The sequence below is a fragment of the Pezoporus wallicus genome, unplaced genomic scaffold (assembly GCF_028554395.1).
Source record: "Pezoporus wallicus isolate ANWC-B61680 ecotype Strahan unplaced genomic scaffold, APGP_CSIRO_Pwel_v1 contig_6484, whole genome shotgun sequence".
In the NCBI taxonomy this organism is placed as follows: Eukaryota; Metazoa; Chordata; class Aves; order Psittaciformes; family Psittacidae; genus Pezoporus; species Pezoporus wallicus.
Genome location: NW_026638903.1, coordinates 3,120,456 through 3,137,081, shown reverse-complemented (window position 1 = coordinate 3,137,081; position 16,626 = coordinate 3,120,456). Strand labels below are relative to the sequence as shown.

General features: G+C 39.4%; 1 long non-coding RNA gene across 1 annotated transcript in view; it reads right to left on the bottom strand.

The window, feature by feature from the left end:
• Window positions 1-3,645: 3,645 nt before the first annotated feature.
• LOC130601222 (uncharacterized) overlaps window positions 3,646-16,626 on the bottom strand; it is an 85,385-nt gene continuing 72,404 nt past the window's right edge. The window contains exon 3 of the long non-coding RNA XR_008972625.1: window positions 3,646-3,894. This is a non-coding gene — a long non-coding RNA (uncharacterized LOC130601222). The remainder of the gene's footprint in view (window positions 3,895-16,626) is intronic.

Sequence of the window (16,626 nt, the reverse complement as noted above, 5' to 3'; positions counted from 1 at the left end):
GCACCAATTCCCTCATAGCCTAAATTCTGAGCTGGAAATAATGTAACTTTTTTTTTAATTTCTTTTTTTTCTTTCTTTTTTTGCAAGCAATTTTGTCTCACAGAGGCCAGTCATCATCATCTGGATCTTTGTTGTTATTTTGTTCCAGTGAGTTAAGTTTGGATGTTGAGCAATCAAATCGTCAGTGCTCATGAGCTGTAATTTTCAGTTTTCTGAGGAAGATGCATGAAATGGAAATTGGCAAACTTGTGATTCCATTTCAGGGTGTCTGGTGAAAATATTTTGGATCAGTAAGATATCTGAGAGAAGACTAGAGAACTGGCCAGACATCCTGTATGTAACATGCCAGAAAAGCCAGAGCAGCATCCATACACAATTAAGTATTTTTTAAGGTTTGAGGAAAGTTTGATTAGAAGAGTATTCAGTCTTTATGAAGTATGGCTTATAGAACAGGGTTATATAAGGAAGCTGAAATTATCCATTAACTGACAGCTCTATCCTCAGGATTCCCCCCCCTTCAACATAAACATTTGTCTTGAGCATTTTTTAAAAATTACAGTAGACTAGAAGGTTGCCAAATATTTAGTGGTTTGTGAAGTTGTTTGGTATTCATGTCTACTACAGTTCTACAGAAAATAGTTCTAAGAGTCATTTCTTTCAGCATACAGCAATCCAGAGAGGGGTGCAGGATAACAGTCTTTAAAGATGTGATAAAGAAATATGTGATATGAGCTGCTTTTTCAATTATTAAAAAAACCACAACCCAACAAACAAAACCCAAACCCCTTTGTTGCAGAGGCTGGATTCATGTCGTGCCAATATTTTTAGCACTGTTTATCATTAAGATAGTGATTTCGCACATGCTTGGTCAATTCCAAAAGACAATGCTGTAATATTTTTGGCTCCCGGGCTTCCCATCTTCCTGAGAATAGATTCGTGGCTGACAGAAGCTCTCTCCTTCCCACCCTTGTTTACATTCCCATCAGCCCATGGCAGGAATGGGGCAGCAGAACTCCAGACCTCCAGCTCTATTTTGCTACCCTCCAGATTCATCCTACATAAAGAAAAGATTGGCCACATCTGGCCTTTGAGAAGTACAGGCAAGGGGAGAGGGTGTGAAGGAGGCCTGTCCTGCATTTTGCCTTGTGGTGTAATCAGGTGCAAACATAAACACAGTTGCTCGCTTCTCATTCAGGCAGCATAGAGGTTAATCACCTTGTAGCAGTGTCCAAGTGCTAGAGCTTGTGCTGACCCAACTTTTAACCAAAAGGGTGATTTGATACACCTTATTCAAACCCCTAGCTCACCGCTTTGTCTCTGTAACTTCTGAGCTGGTCAGAGCTGCAGTCTTAGTGCTGGTCACAGCTACTGGCCAGCTACCATTACATTTAAAGCAGCCTAGATCCAATGCCAAGGACATGTTCCTCATCATCTAGATCCATTGCTGCCTGGGCAGGACGGGGTATGCTGTGCTTTCACGCCTGTGGAGCTTGGAGAAACATTTTCCTGTTGTTCTGTGATGGCTCTCTACTACTTTTTTATTTTATTTTCTTAAGCACCAGGAAGGTGCATGACAGCAGACTCAGCTGGTAAGGACAATAATTTATACCACTTGAGTGTAAAAGTTAAAATTGGAAACACTGGGGACAGAACTGAATTTATTTTACATAGTAGATGAGCTCTTAAATTAGCTGTTCCCTAATCCCAGTTCAGTTTCAGGGATGGCTGCCTGGGAAATTCCACAGACCATCTGAGGACAGCTTTCAGTAACCACATATTGTGTGGAAGAGAGTTTGCCTGGAAAACCTAGAGAACACTCCTAGAGGCAGTGATCTCTCAGGAAGAGATGTCAGCCCATAGGAAACAATACTATTCATTACTGTCAGTGAAGTTCTGAGTTTCCTGAGGGGCTCAAAGGAAGGTTGCTGTTACGCTACTGTGAATCAGTTTACTGGAGACTCTTCATGAAGTGTCTTAGAGACTTAAGGACACAAATAAAGAAACTTGTTTCTTATTACCTGCATTTCAGAAATGGGTGCTAGGTTTTTATGCATGTACACTGCAAACTCTGTCATACAGAAAATAGCCATAAGCCTTTTGTAGCAATAATGAAGTGAGAACAGGCTTTGTTTACTTTTATCAAGTAGTGATGATATGCAAAAGCAGATTTTCCATTTACAGGCTCGGCCCATTTTGTTCTCACAGACTGTGTGGAAGGAATATGAAGAGAGGTCAGGTTGCAGGACAGACAACGTTTCCTCCACCGTCTCTACTGGGAAGAGGCAAAGTATCAACTACTTACCAAAGAATCACTACTAACTAAAGAATCACTAGTTCACTTTCAGGTCTAAAGCATTTATCCTTAACTACTATTTGCTTACATATTCATGAGTGGCCATAGACAACTACTTCTATATTCACAGTCTTTGACATTTGGTATTCACGCTGGCAAGCAAAAAAACCCAAAGCAAAGCAAAGCAAACCAAACCCCCCAGACAAACAAACAACAAAAAGCCATCACTGATTTCTATCCATGCAAGACAGCCGCTTGCTCTGCTGCCTCTGTGTCCGACTTCAGCTTTTGACACACCATAATTCAGTTCTGCTGTGTCCTCTCCTCCTGCTCTGCCCTCCCACCTCATTGCAAGCCGGCATGATACATGGACTTCCCAAATGGCTTGCAGAATTCAAGGGGTCAGCAAACACCACCTGGGACCTCTGTGTCCAGTTCCAATCCTCTACTACAGAGCTACCACACTACCACATCTTCCTGATACATTCAGATTAATAATTTAAACATCAGTTTTTCCACTTGTTAGATAAAGTTATGCATTTATTTCCTGCATCAGCTTAAGACTGCTGGGCTTTCTCTCCAGCTAACTCTACCACATTGTGGTCTCAATCATATGTAATTGCCTTTCTGACACCCACTTCTGCTTTGGGATCTCAGCAATTTGGTTCCACAGTAAGACGAAGTATAGAACTACTGGTGGATTAACTGCACCCTAGCTAGGCCACAACCAAAGGGTTTTGTTAACACCTAAACACGTTTTGTCATTAACTGATCAATTGCCAGTGCTTTGAATATACTTTTTGCTACTCCCTTTCAGGCTAAAGCTTGGTGCAACTCTTTATACTTGGTGCATACTTCATCTTTGTTAGAGATGATTCTTGACAACACACAGCAAAACTTAGATTCAGAAATCCTAACACACTCTTGAGCTGTATTTCTGTCCACAAGCAAAAGAAATATTTGCTGTCAGATGCCCTTATTTGAAAGAACTTGTATCAGTATTTATGTTGGTGCAATTCCACATCCTTTACTAGGAACAGGTCAGATTTGCAGCAAGCTTCCGCACTGGAGTTTTTCCAATATGTGGTGCAATTCACCATAATTACTATAAATGTCAGCAATATTAGCAGTATCACATACACAAGGTGAAAAGAGTAGAAAGAGTAAAATTGAGTAATTTTAGGTCTCTATAGCCCTATCATTGCACTTCTGCTAATGTAGGCTATAAAACTAAAATATGTAGGGAAATTAAAAGGAATAATTTGCATCATCATGAACATATATAAGACCAAGAGAGTAATTAATACAAATACAATCACATCATAAAATATATTTAAATCAGGGCTTAATGACAAGCATATTCCTGAGAGTTTTTACCTAAGGAACAATGAAATTTCATTTTGAATTCATAAGGACTTGCAAGAGTTTGAAATACAAGCCCCCTTGATATATCTCAGGATTTCTCATTTTTTGTACAGTAAATCAGGTCTCTTTTACTTCCTACCTGGTGCTGAGTATTTTCTTTTCTTACTGAAGACAGTGGAAATTCAGGATATTCTTCAAGTCCAAGGGGCTTTCAGCACCTCTCAAGGGCAGTACCTCTGTCAACACGAACACAGTCTTAAGTTATACTTCAGAAAACACATATTCTGGGAGATGTTCGATCAGTAAAATTTTATGTGTGCCTAGCATCAGAAGAAGACGCAAAAGGATTTTTTTAATTACCTTAATTAATTACCTTAATTACCTTTAATTAATTTTGATCCTTTATGTCCATTAACATCTTAATACTTAAGCATCTCCCTAGTCTTGCCACAGAATGTGACACAAAGCAGAGAGAAATGCATTTTTTTCCTCCCCGTAAACTCTATGCCAGGATTCATCTTAAAGTTGAGTATGTTCATCTCTCCTTGAATTCAGTAAGAGAAGAAAATCAGCACAAATTAGAGCATTCTGTCTACTGTTACACTTATTTCAGGATCTGCCACTTCTATATTATAGATGAAGGTTCAAGGAACAACCTGCTTCTGTCAGCACTCTTTAAAATATCTGCACATGTAGCCTATTTTCCAGAAAAGAAACTAACATTTACAAGTGAGTCCTTCTATGTGCATTTGCAGTGGTGCCAATAAAATTACAATCTTGCAGTTCTGAAAATGTTTCATGTAATACTGACATTACAGTAATGACTTCACAGAGAGATGTACAGAGAGATTTTTCATTCGTTCTAAACGTAAGTAATATTTTCCCTTTTCATGTACTTTATCTCTTACATACTTCTAATGCAATTTCCTTCACCACCCCTTATAACATCAGTTTCCTCGGCCATATGGAAAGGAGAGGGAATCACTGTCATTCTGAATTCTTTCGACATTACTGCATGTTTTCAGATAACTGAAATTCCAAGAAATACAGATGATTTGTGACAACTGAGTGAGATTGCACCTCCTATATGAAGACAGGCTAAGAAAGTTGGGGCTGTTCAGCCTGAAGAAGAGACAGCTGCACGGAAACCTCACAGCAGCCTTCCAGTATCTGAAGGGGGCCTACAAGGGTGCTGGGGAGGGACTCTTCATTAGGGACTGTAGTGATAAAACAAGGGGTAACGGGTTCAAACTTAAACGGGGAAAGTTCAGGTTAGATATAAGGGGAAGTTCAGGTTAGATATAAGGAGAAGTTCTTTACTGTGAGGATGGTGAAGCACTGGAACAGGCTGCCCAAAGAAGTTGTGAATGCTCCATCTCCAGTAGTGTTCAAGGGCAGGTTGGACAGAGCCTTGGGTGACATGGTCTAGCATGAGGTGTTGCCCATTGTGAGGCCCATTGCAGGGGGTTGGAACTCAGTGACATTAAGGTCCTTTCCAACCCTATCCATTCTGTGATTCTATGATTCTGAAACACAAAAGGAAGATATGAGTATCTTCAGTCATCATCATTACTAACATTGGGCAACTGGATAAATTCCAGAACCTGAATTCTCACAGGTTTTTCGCTTGGGACACAGAGCTGCCCATTTCAGTAGGTTAAAATAAAAATACACTTGCACAACAGCTTCAAAATCTTCACAGTAGCAAAATAGCTTCCAAATAAAACTTAATGAAATCAGAAGCTGTCCATGTGGACAAGAGGGAAATGACAGCTATTTGTCAACAGCTTTCTTGACTATTACTCCTCTAGATTATCCCTTAGTTTCCACTAATTTTCCTTTACCCCCTTAATCTACCACTAACCAACTAATTACCTGAGATGACCACCTCAAACAATTTTTAGATCATTACCAAAATATCATACTTGAGATGAGATTTGTTCTTTCATTTTTCAGGGATTGAAAACTGGCCTTGAAAATTTGTTATATAATTGACCTCAAGAAGGAACAAGTTAGGTCCTGCACTGATGGGAATAATCCTGGTCTCCTGGGAAAGGAATGTATGAGAGAGAAGTGCCCTTTTATCTTGTGACTGTACATTCCTTAGACAGCATAGAAAACTGCTAAAGGAGAGAGGTTAGGGCATAAATACAGATTCCACAAGGCAAAACCAGAAAACAGAGTTGATAAGAAAAAACATAATAAATGAATGGAAATGATGAAAAGTCACTACAGACCAGAAAGAAAGAACAGATGAAACCAATAACCTGAAAATTATCTAGATGTTACGGAAAACTTATCAGTGAAATATCAAGAGGAAAAAAAAGTAAAAAATGAGATGCCCCTGAGAACTGCAGGCTGGGGGAAGGAAAGCTATGAACAGGGAGCTAGACAGGAGTAACAAAGATCAGAAGAGGAAGCATGTATTTGAATTGGCATCAACAAGAGAAAATGACTACAAATATGGCAGAAATATTTCATGCCCTGTAAAATACGAGTTTTATGCATATAACAGGGTGGCTGGTACTAAAATGTTTTTCTAGTTCCAGGCTTCACTTGACATTAAGAATTCTTGGAAAGGTAGGCTAGAGCTCTGCTTTTTCTACTCCAGGCCTTTTCTGAACATGCTTTTTTTCTCTGAGCAATCTTGAGGGAGCGCCTTACTTTGCTCAGCCTGTTAAGCATGCTTCTCCCACACCAACCTAGACTATAGAAAAGGTATGTAATCCCAGATGAGTGGTCTGACCAAACACAGAGTGTACCAGGCCCATACAAACGCTACAGTGAATTACAGCATTTGTGAATACATGATGATCAGTTTTCCATATGTACCATGATCAAAATAATAACCATGACCTAAGGAATACTCTTATACTGGGAACTCTTAGCTATTTCTATGCAGTCAAAAGTATTTTAAGACCACTTCGTATTCAATTTCCTATTAAACATGCAATATTTGGCAAACATATTTTAGCCTTAAAAAAACCCTAAGTGTTAGAGTGACCCCCTTGAAAGTATGCTTCACATTTGACAGGTAAGAATCCAGGTGAAGAAGCATATATGCAACTGATGTTATGGAGAGGACTCAGTGTCAGGGCAATACCAAAGTTTACTTGAGCCTTGACCAAAATATACTGACTTGGGTTTTTTTTTAAATGTGTTCCAGTTCTGCCTGTTGGAAAACAGTCATCTTGAAAAATGTCCTAGAATACTGTGATAGAATTCAGGAGTTCAGGTGGCTGTTTTTTGTTTGTTTGGGTTAGGGTTTTTTGGTTGTTATAAGGAATACAGTGCCTGCAGTCTGACAGCCATTTGCTTGCTACATTGGCACAATCACATTCCAGGGTATGGCATGGTATCTGATTACTTGGACTCCTCAGGAAACAGAACATAAAACACACAGGGAAGGGGAGCTTTCCAAAACTTCACAGAAGCAAAGATATTTTGTGTTTTCCTGACGGGTAAGCCATTATCCAGCTTTGCCCTGAGTTATATAACAGTAAGTTTTCTCAAGGCAGGCCTGAAAAATGAGGGCACTAGCCTGCAGATGTGCTCTTGCTCACAGTACTCATGGTAAATCACTCTGAGAATTAGCTTGTACTTGTTTGGTCTGGTGTGGATTTGTTTTGTTGTTGTTTTTATAAATATTTAAACACTGCATAAACCATGGAAACAAACCGCAGTGATTCACAGAACTAACATGCACATAGTTAGCCATGATTTTGTAAAGACCTTTCAGCTTTCACCTGTGACACTGGAAGTTGTCCTAAATTTCCAAGAAGAGAATTTGCTAATAAAATACTACAAAAAATAATCAAAGTACAAAAATTCTTACCGTGTTTTTGTCACCACACATACAAAGGGCTGCAACGCAAGGGTCCATTCTCACTTTTACTACTACACCACAAACTGTGGGACAGGGTTTGCAGAAATAATCAGAAAGTGACAGTTTTACCACAGTGTAGGCACCAAACTTCCAATGGGCACAGCACTTAAGCTAGATACTGAAGTTAGATGGTGTTAATACACTTGAAATACAACCTGGAATAGTGCCTACTCCCAGAAAATTAGCTCCCTAATTTCTAACCCCTTCCTCCACCTTACAGTTATTATATTATTCATCCTAAGGGTACGGCACCCAAAAATCATGAGCATCTGGATAATCTGAGCCACAGCACATTCTTTTTTTTGGGCACCTATAAACACTCCATATAAAATTGATTTTTTTTGTTATTGTTTTGTGTCCAGATAATTCTGTCTTGGTGTGGAAATGGTAGACGGAAAAACAGTAGCTCCCTGGCAGCCTTACTGATGTATACTGCTGAGCAACAAAATGTAAAGCAAGTCTGATCACCTGCCATATGTGAGTGCAGAGGGAGCAGCAAGATCTCAGAAAGAGATTATTCCTTGTTCTTATTACCTGAATGGATTATGACATGTGTTTTACATTGGATAGGCAAATTGATTAATATAAAATAAAAGCTTGAGCGTAGTCTGTTTCTTAGACATGCTTTCCTAAGGTTTATTCAGATCCAGAGAGGTATGTCTTACTTTCCTTTTTAAGCCTTCCTGCTTGCTGCCTGGGCTTATCAAAATATTTTCCTAGAGGGCTGAGCAGAGGAGAGTTCCACTATTTTTAGCTGTTTCTGCCCCTAAGTATCACAGGATATCATTATGAGCAAAGAAGCCCACAAATTCTGTGATCTTACAGGTTAGGAGAAGCAACAATGAGAAGAGATTGTTTATGTATTAAAAATAAAGCCAATTGGGAAAGGTTCGTACCTATGAAACACCTTTTTTGTTACTTGTTCACATTTATCTTAGAAGGAGATACAGAGTCTTCCTAAAAGGTAAATATTGCACTTGAACTTGGGAGCACTACTTGTATTTGTCTGTAGGTTACTGACCCAAACCTATTGAATTTGCTCGGCATACTGACAGATGGCTTAATGTGGACTCAGTAGACTCAGACCAATTCTGTGCCACAAAACACTCTCAGGGCAAAAGCCATTCACAGACTGGGATTGCTGACAATTCCTCTGGCAACCTCACCAGAGGAGCCAGAAAGTCACTTAACATTGCTTGCCTTTGATTTCTCTCTTTGCAAGTCAGGCTTTGGGTATGTGGAGTGCTTTCGAATGCAGGTTTGCCTGTGGTAGCGTAAACTACTGCTATAATAGAAGCTGCACAGGAAATAAGAAGCTCTCCTGTAGTTATTTCTTTGTGGCTAACACCTATGTGTCAAGAAGGGGTAGCCTGCACCAATGAAGTAAGGAAGGCTCCATACCCACCCAGGCACCCTTGCATGGACCCACAGCAGGGCTTACAAAACTGTTCTTTATGCTCATACTTCAGTTTTGTTTTCTTTTTGGAATTTAACTCATTTTATTAAGTTGCTCAATAAAATTTAATGGGATTGGAGTTTCATGCTGTGCTGAAGAGTTTACAACATACAAAATACTGGCACTGACAAAAAAATACAAACTCATTAAAATATTTAGACATTGTACTGATGTAGCTGCTTTCATTCAAGAATTTCAAAACCACATTATGATTATTAATCATTACTCCCTGATGCCATGTATAAGAAGTATTACTGAACCAAATACAGATCAGACATAGCAAAGATGCTAATTGATTTGGCTGAGCTCATTGGGGGTCTAATCCAAATATTCTGTTCAAATACATGGGTAGTGCTATTGGTGTTGGCTTAACAGCAGGTTCCTGAGGATTTTCCTGAGCTCTGGAAAAGAATCGAGGACTCCATATCCTAAGTCAGCCTACTCTGCTCATCATACCTGGCCTGATCCCAGAATGAAGAGGAATGAGTATTGTAGGTCTCTGCTGAAAAATGGCTTAAAAGTTGCCACTGTATGATTTTATGTTTTTGATTGATCTTCCATTTCTAAGCAATTCTGCCAATGTGCACATGCATATTTTCCTGTGGTTTCTTTCTTTTTCATATATCATTCTTGTAGTAATTTCTCAAGGTTTTGAGCCTGTTTGCAATCTGATAAAGGAAAAAAGAGTTTGCACATGTCTGTGAGAGAACAGTTCACCCTGGAACCCTACTAATGGTTCAGAGTGAAACAAAGAGATTCCATCTGGCTCTAAGCTTGAGCTACGTCTGAATCTCTAGTAGTTAGGGACAGCAATCTTTCTGTATGAAGCCTGATACAATACAACTGACAGGAAGTAAAATCTGCAATATCCTCTACTGAGCTATCTGGAAGGGGAACAGCGAGTTAGTTGTGATAAGATGCCATTTGTTCCAGGCAGGAAGAAAGTGAAGGTAGGGTTTTTTTGTACTACAGACAACATCCCACTTTCTTGATAACATCCCACTTTCTGGGTAGTATGCTGCTCAGGTTCCTGTAGTCATCATGTTTTGCTCTCTATTGCTGGAGATGGGATGCAACAAGGTAGTAACTGACAGGTTAGATACAGGAACATGGCTGCAGTGCTTCAGATACATGCAGACCTCCTCGCATGAACCCAAAACAACCCTTACTGGGAGACCACCCTTCATGCTCACATTTCTGGAATTTGTTTACCATTCTGTATGCCAAGCATTTTTGTCAAGATGCTTGGTAGCCTTCAAGCATGTGGGCACCTCTACATCCAAGTGGCTTGCTTTATTGTCAGACTTGTTTGTGGTAAAGCTGTTAAGGTCCAAGAAAACAGAATCCAAGGGGCACTGCAACAGCAGCAAAATGCCATCTAGGGAAGCGTACACTGCAGAGCAAGCTCACATCTGTGTCAAACACTGCTGCAGGTTCTTTCTGTGTCAAAGCTCCTCAGGACAAGCATACATTCTTAACACAGATGCTGTGCATTTTGTTTTCCATCCTATGCAAGTTCTCGATATGAAGTCAAAAAATCATGTACATGCATTACGTGAATTCTTACAGACAATTTCACTTCTTGGGAGAAAAAGACCAACACAGTCTGAAATGGGGGTGTATATATATACCCCATATACATATATGTTTTGGGTTTTTTTTTTAACCTTCTCTCTCCTTTCTCAGTGACTTCTGCTGGAATAAAGAAAACAGCTAGTCTTAGGAGGTCAAGATTTTATGCTAATCTGTCATACAAGGTGTAAGGCATGTAAATGTTGTTCCTCAGGACTCTTTCAGAAGCTGTTAATTTCAAAAGTGTCACTGTCTAAGATCTAGTCAAAACTTACAGACTGCCCACAGTGAAAACTCATGGGAAACTCATATCTGAAGAGTACAGCAATGCTCCTTTCCAAACAGAAGTGGAAGCCAATAGGCTGATGGGATCTGTTCTTGACTGAAGACAAGTTTATTATTTTAAACTGCTTTTGAGATTTTCCCTGCTTTTTAGTTGGTAAAAATAGCAAGCTCTGCAAAGACACGACATAAGTATTACAATAAATAACCTCTTTTTAAATCATTGGTCTTATTGTTTTCACACGTCTAAAACCCAATGAAAAATTTGCTTAGGGCCATGGTATTATTCACCCTAATATCCAAAGCATTAACAAAATAACTGTTTGTGTATTCATAAGTAATTTAGCCTCAGTCTAAGAAGGCAACTCTTAAATGCAAGAAGTTCAGGAAAAGGTGGCTAAGAAGTTACTGCCAAAAACTCACATGTAACAAACGCCCTTCTGTGTTAAAAATGTATTAAGTAACAGGAAGGACTTTCTGGTTTGGAAACTGTAATTTTCATAGCTATCAGTTCCTAGGAGCTTAATACAGATGGCCCGGTTAATGGGACTCATGGTATATGCCATTAGAAACAGTCCTCTATAATAAATGCAAGCAAACTGGGATCTCTTTGAAATGCAAGGAAGGCACTGCTGTAGTTTTCACAGTCACTCACACTGAACCTCACATAAAATATCACTGCTTCCAGAAGGATCCTATAAGAGAGATATTAACAAATCTCATTCGTATTGTGTAAGGTAAAAGTGTTGGGTGATGGGGATCCTGCAATTAGATATTCTACTGTTAACTTATTTTGCCAATTAGATAATGTCTTCCTACACCAGAACACACAAGTCTTCCTCAAACCTTGTCAATGCTTTTATGAGGCACAGGCATTAGGAGTCAAGGACAGAAAAGGAAATTAAAATTTGAGAAAAAGATATGTTCAGGAGAAAATATAGCTGATGTGCCTCCTTCTTGTTGTGATTCCAGTTGTATAGAATCTTCTGAATGCAACTGTCATACCATTTCTTGCACGTCAAGAAAGAACTGCAATATAGACATACGTGGGCAAAGACAGGACTAATAAATCTGCTATTGTGCAGGTTATGCAAGAGCAAAGGATGCTGTTCTTGCCTTTTAGCAAGAAGAACAAGTGCAGCTCCCACTTCTGCTTCACTGACAGCAGTTATTCTCCTGTTATTCAGCCTGTTATTCTCTGTAGATAGTTTTGGTGTCTAGATAAGTCATCCATGCAGAGCTTTGATAAGGTGGGGTGGTTTTTTTTGTATTTTTTCCTCTTCTTCGATATTGCCTAACTTCGTGGTTAATGTAATGGAACAGTCACAGGACAGGAAAACACTGACTGCTCCACCATGCCATAAAGTCCAAAGATTCCAGGTCTACAAGTAGAGTTAAGTAGTATGGCCCATGACCAGTCAGAAGCCAAGTAAAAGGGAATCAGAAGCAAGTGGGGTTTAGCATAAGGCAAAACCCTTACACTTTTTCTTCTCTAGTGAGGACAAAGACAGTTACCATACTGCAGTACTGGGATTAGGAAGGCCTAGCTCAAGATCATGCTAGTTGAGCGGGACCAGTAGCAGAGAAGGAAGAAAGAGGAAAAAGAGAACCGGGGGAAACTGGCCAGACTCAGTATTCATTCATTGCTTAACCTTACTGCCTTCTGTATCTGTAACTACAAAATGGTGCTAACTAGACACAAGGTCAGAAGTGGGAGAGATGTGGCTAACTGCAGACAGGTGTAAATCCACATTGAAGTGCAATTTCTCATACTCTGCTATTAAAAGCATCCTGGTATATTGTTAATCTACACAGCTGTACCATCTTTCTTATTCAGGCAGAGAAAGCAGACAAGTTACTTGATTCCTAACAGCTACAAGGCATGTGAGAATAATCCAGTTGCAAATCTTTTGATGACCCTCAAGAACTAGGAAGAAACCTTAAAGTGAATTTAACTTACCTTGATTCTCTGTGGCCCTTCACTCTACCAAAAGAGAATAAAGTCCCCCTAAATAAACTAGGAATTAGGCCAATAGTGGCTCTGAATTGTTTCTGGAGTATTGTTTTTTTAAAATCTTTTTAGGAGGGCAAGGAAGAGCTATGATTGCTGCTGGCAGGGCTATAGGACAATACTGAACAACCCAGTGGCTGAATGGTGGATGAAGCTAGCTTTAGCTCCTACATCATACATATCAGCCCAGAGGCAAATCTCTGAACGTATCAGCTGAAAGAAGGATGAGTTTCAGGTCTGCATTCCAAACAGTAAAACTATTCACAAAATACAAAGAGGAAAGTTGTGATTGCACATAATTATATGCATCGCATAAAAAACTTTGGATAAGCATACTTCGTATTCAGAGGCTGAGCATAGGTAGCAAGTAACAGGAGGCAGTCAATATTTGTATCCAGACTTAAAATCTGAATTGCCAAATTAACACTTGGTAAGTTTTCTTACTTCTTTCCCACCTCTCCTCTCAAAACAGCAATATATTCTCAACCTAGTATCAGTATCATTTACATTGGGAAACTTGAATCAAGTAAAAAAATTAGTATTTTTAATGCAAGCATCAGTAAAAAATAAGTACTTATTTACTTTAAGTAAAAAATAGGTGCTTTGAACTTTTTAATGACCTGTTTTATCAGTTATTGCCTGGAAGGACTACACTAAGATGGAGTTAACTTTATCACAGCTTGGATGACACAAATATAAGCCTAGTAGTTTCATGGGAGTTGTCAGCTTTGCCAATATAATACAAGTGTGATGCACTGAAGCACTGCCAGAGCTATAGCCTTTTGTGTCAATGATCCATGTTAAAAGGACCTGTAAACAAACCTGCCTTTTGCCAGTGTATTTTGCCATTGTATCTCTGACACTATTAAAGCCAGAAAGCAGAGTAAAAGTGATGGTGATTTTATTCCCAGACTAAGTGAGCTGGATGACTAGCTCCTTTGACTGCTGAAATCCCAAAACAACTCTCTGACTGAAAGGTAACAAATTATTTGGAAGGGATCCTGGCTTGGAACTTAATTTTCTTTCTGGAATTACATGATACTGAGGAGATACTAGAAGTGGTAGAAGTCCTTATATTACACAGGAAATCAACCCAAACATTTAGAAAATCTAAAATCTGTGTCATTCTGGGCTTCAGGAAGAAACTGATAGGCAAACCCTTTCACAATTGCCCAGAATACCACTGGTTGATTAGACACTACATGGTAAGTCTGTGATTTAAAGGAAATCACAAACCTCTCTATAATTAATCAACTGGGAGAGGCCACTTACACTCCAGGCAAAAGCAGAGAAGTTTCAGTGGCCTTCTATTAAGAAAGAAAACAAAAGAAACCATTGGGATTTGTAGATGGATTTGGCCCTAGGTGTGTACTGTAAACAGCAAGGAGAAAAACAGGAGGAGACAATCAGCATGGCAAAGCACCAGCCTTTCAGATTGCAGCTTGCCAGAAAGACAGGCACAGAGCTACAGGCCAAATAACTGCTTTTGTTCAAATATGGTCAGATGAACAAGATTTAGGTATGTCCTTCATCCATAAGCAGGACTGCATCAAATGTGCACTCTACCATCATCAGATTGTTTTTTCCAAATGGAAATAACAAGTAGGAACTTTTAATTCCTAATTGCTGGCATTTAAAAAGGGATATCAACTTTCTTTACAAAAAGAAATCACTTTGTTAATTCTCATTTTCCCTACCAGAAACAAATTGTACAATGATATGTTTAGCTATTTAGTTAAATGCCTATATTAAAAAAGGAGTATGAATTCAGACTGCTGATACAGGGTTAACCAATGTACAGGGGGTGTACGGCGGCGGGGGGGGGGGGGGGGGGGGTTGTACAAGGGGGTTAGAGGAATTCGATTGCTTAAACAAAAGTGTTGTCTGTACCTATCATGCCTACTAAGCAGAACAAAGGCACTAACAATTGATAAGGAAAAGCAGACACCTGGGTCTATTGGCAAGGAAAAGCAGAGGCCTGATTCTACTGATAACCAGCTTTTGATAAGGAAAAGCAGACCCCTGAAGGGGGAGATGCAGATGGTTTATGGCTGGGACACCGACCAAACCCTAAGGCCATACGTGAAGACTAAAAGGTGAAAAGTTCAAGAAGAGGAAGACTCGTTTACTTCATCTTGAAGACCCCACCCACAGGAGGAAGACTCATTTACTTCATCTTGAGACCCCTGCCCATGACCAGAGGGGGCACTGCGCTGGCGCAAAGGACCTTCTAACTCATAATACGAAGCGGGGATAGGACATGAATATGTATAGGAGTATTGTGCAACCTTATGAATATATATAACTTTAGAGAATAAATGTAGAGGGAAACAACACTGAGGTAAGCATGACTTTGAGGAATTATCCCCGTGTGTCTCAGCGCTGAATAAAAAGCATACCTACTTTACAACTTTAACGAGTTGTGGAGTCAATTCGTGCATCACTGCTAGCAGGCAGTGATATTACAGATATATTACAGTCTGTACTGAACATATTAAAAATAATGAACCTTCTAAAAACCTTCAAGTTATAATCAGAGCAAGGCTGTTGAGCTCCAACACCCAAAACAGTTTGCAAATAACAGTGATATCCACAGAGCTAGTAAAAGCTGTCAGCAGACATACCAAATGTCACCTAATTATCAATGTACCAGGAGGAAATAAAGGAAATAAAGAGGAAATAATAACAAACCAAAACCAGCCAGTAGATTTGACTGGAAGACAAGTGATGCAAGTGAAAGGCATCACATCACACAACTAACGACTCATAGTAAGGGTGAAGTGTCATGCACACCACACAAAAGCATTTGGAGCTGACTATGGGGAACACAGAAAAAACATACTTAGTAACAGGTCAGTTGGAGCTTTGACCTGGAAATCAATGAGACACAATAAATGACTTTCAATGTGATCTTTGTTGTCACTCTGGAGCTGGAACTGCAAATTGCTAGACAAGAGAAAACCTGCCACTTCAGATAACCATTGGGCTGCTCAGAATATAGTGGAATTATTTCTGAGATAGCTGTCTTAGATGTTTGCAAAGTTCAGTATAGACCATTAAGAAACAGAAAATGCTTTAATTGCTACAGTGGTAGCTCTACTATGAAAGGAGCCAGTCACTCATCACTAACACAGTGCCAAAGGGTAAGGATAAAGGAAAAGGTGGTTGTGGCCAATTTTTGTCAAAGGGAATTGCTGATAATGTGGAAGTGAAATCATAGAAAAGGCTTTCCCTGTTACTTTGTCACCTTATTCACAGTGCCTTGAGGGGTCAAGCCTTCTTAGCTTCCTATAATGTGCCATGGAGATGGTTTTGGGTTTTGGGTTGTATTTGTGGTCTTTTTTTGTTTGTTTGTTTTTCCTGTTTCCATGTTCCCCAGGGAGGACAGGTAGGCCTTCTCACCTAGTATCAATGGATTCCCCTCTACTATATCATTTTAAGCAAGTGTAATTTCTTTCGGATGTTGACTCTTCCTCATTTTTTTCAGTTAACAAAAGGCATATCCTGTTATGACTATGTTCTACTTATCCTGTGCATTTGAACTTTGCCTAAACCTTCCTTTCTATGGAAATTTTTTAAAGTGTGTGTGGCAGGTTCTTTAATTCATTTTTAGCTGTAGCACAATATTGAATTTGGCTGCCTGATTAAGACTAACATTTACATGACATTTAGGGTACACTATTTTCTAGACTGTCTGTCATGAGTTGATGGATGGAAAAAAGCCTGGATGTGAAGTTTTGTATATTCATCTGGAAGAAGGG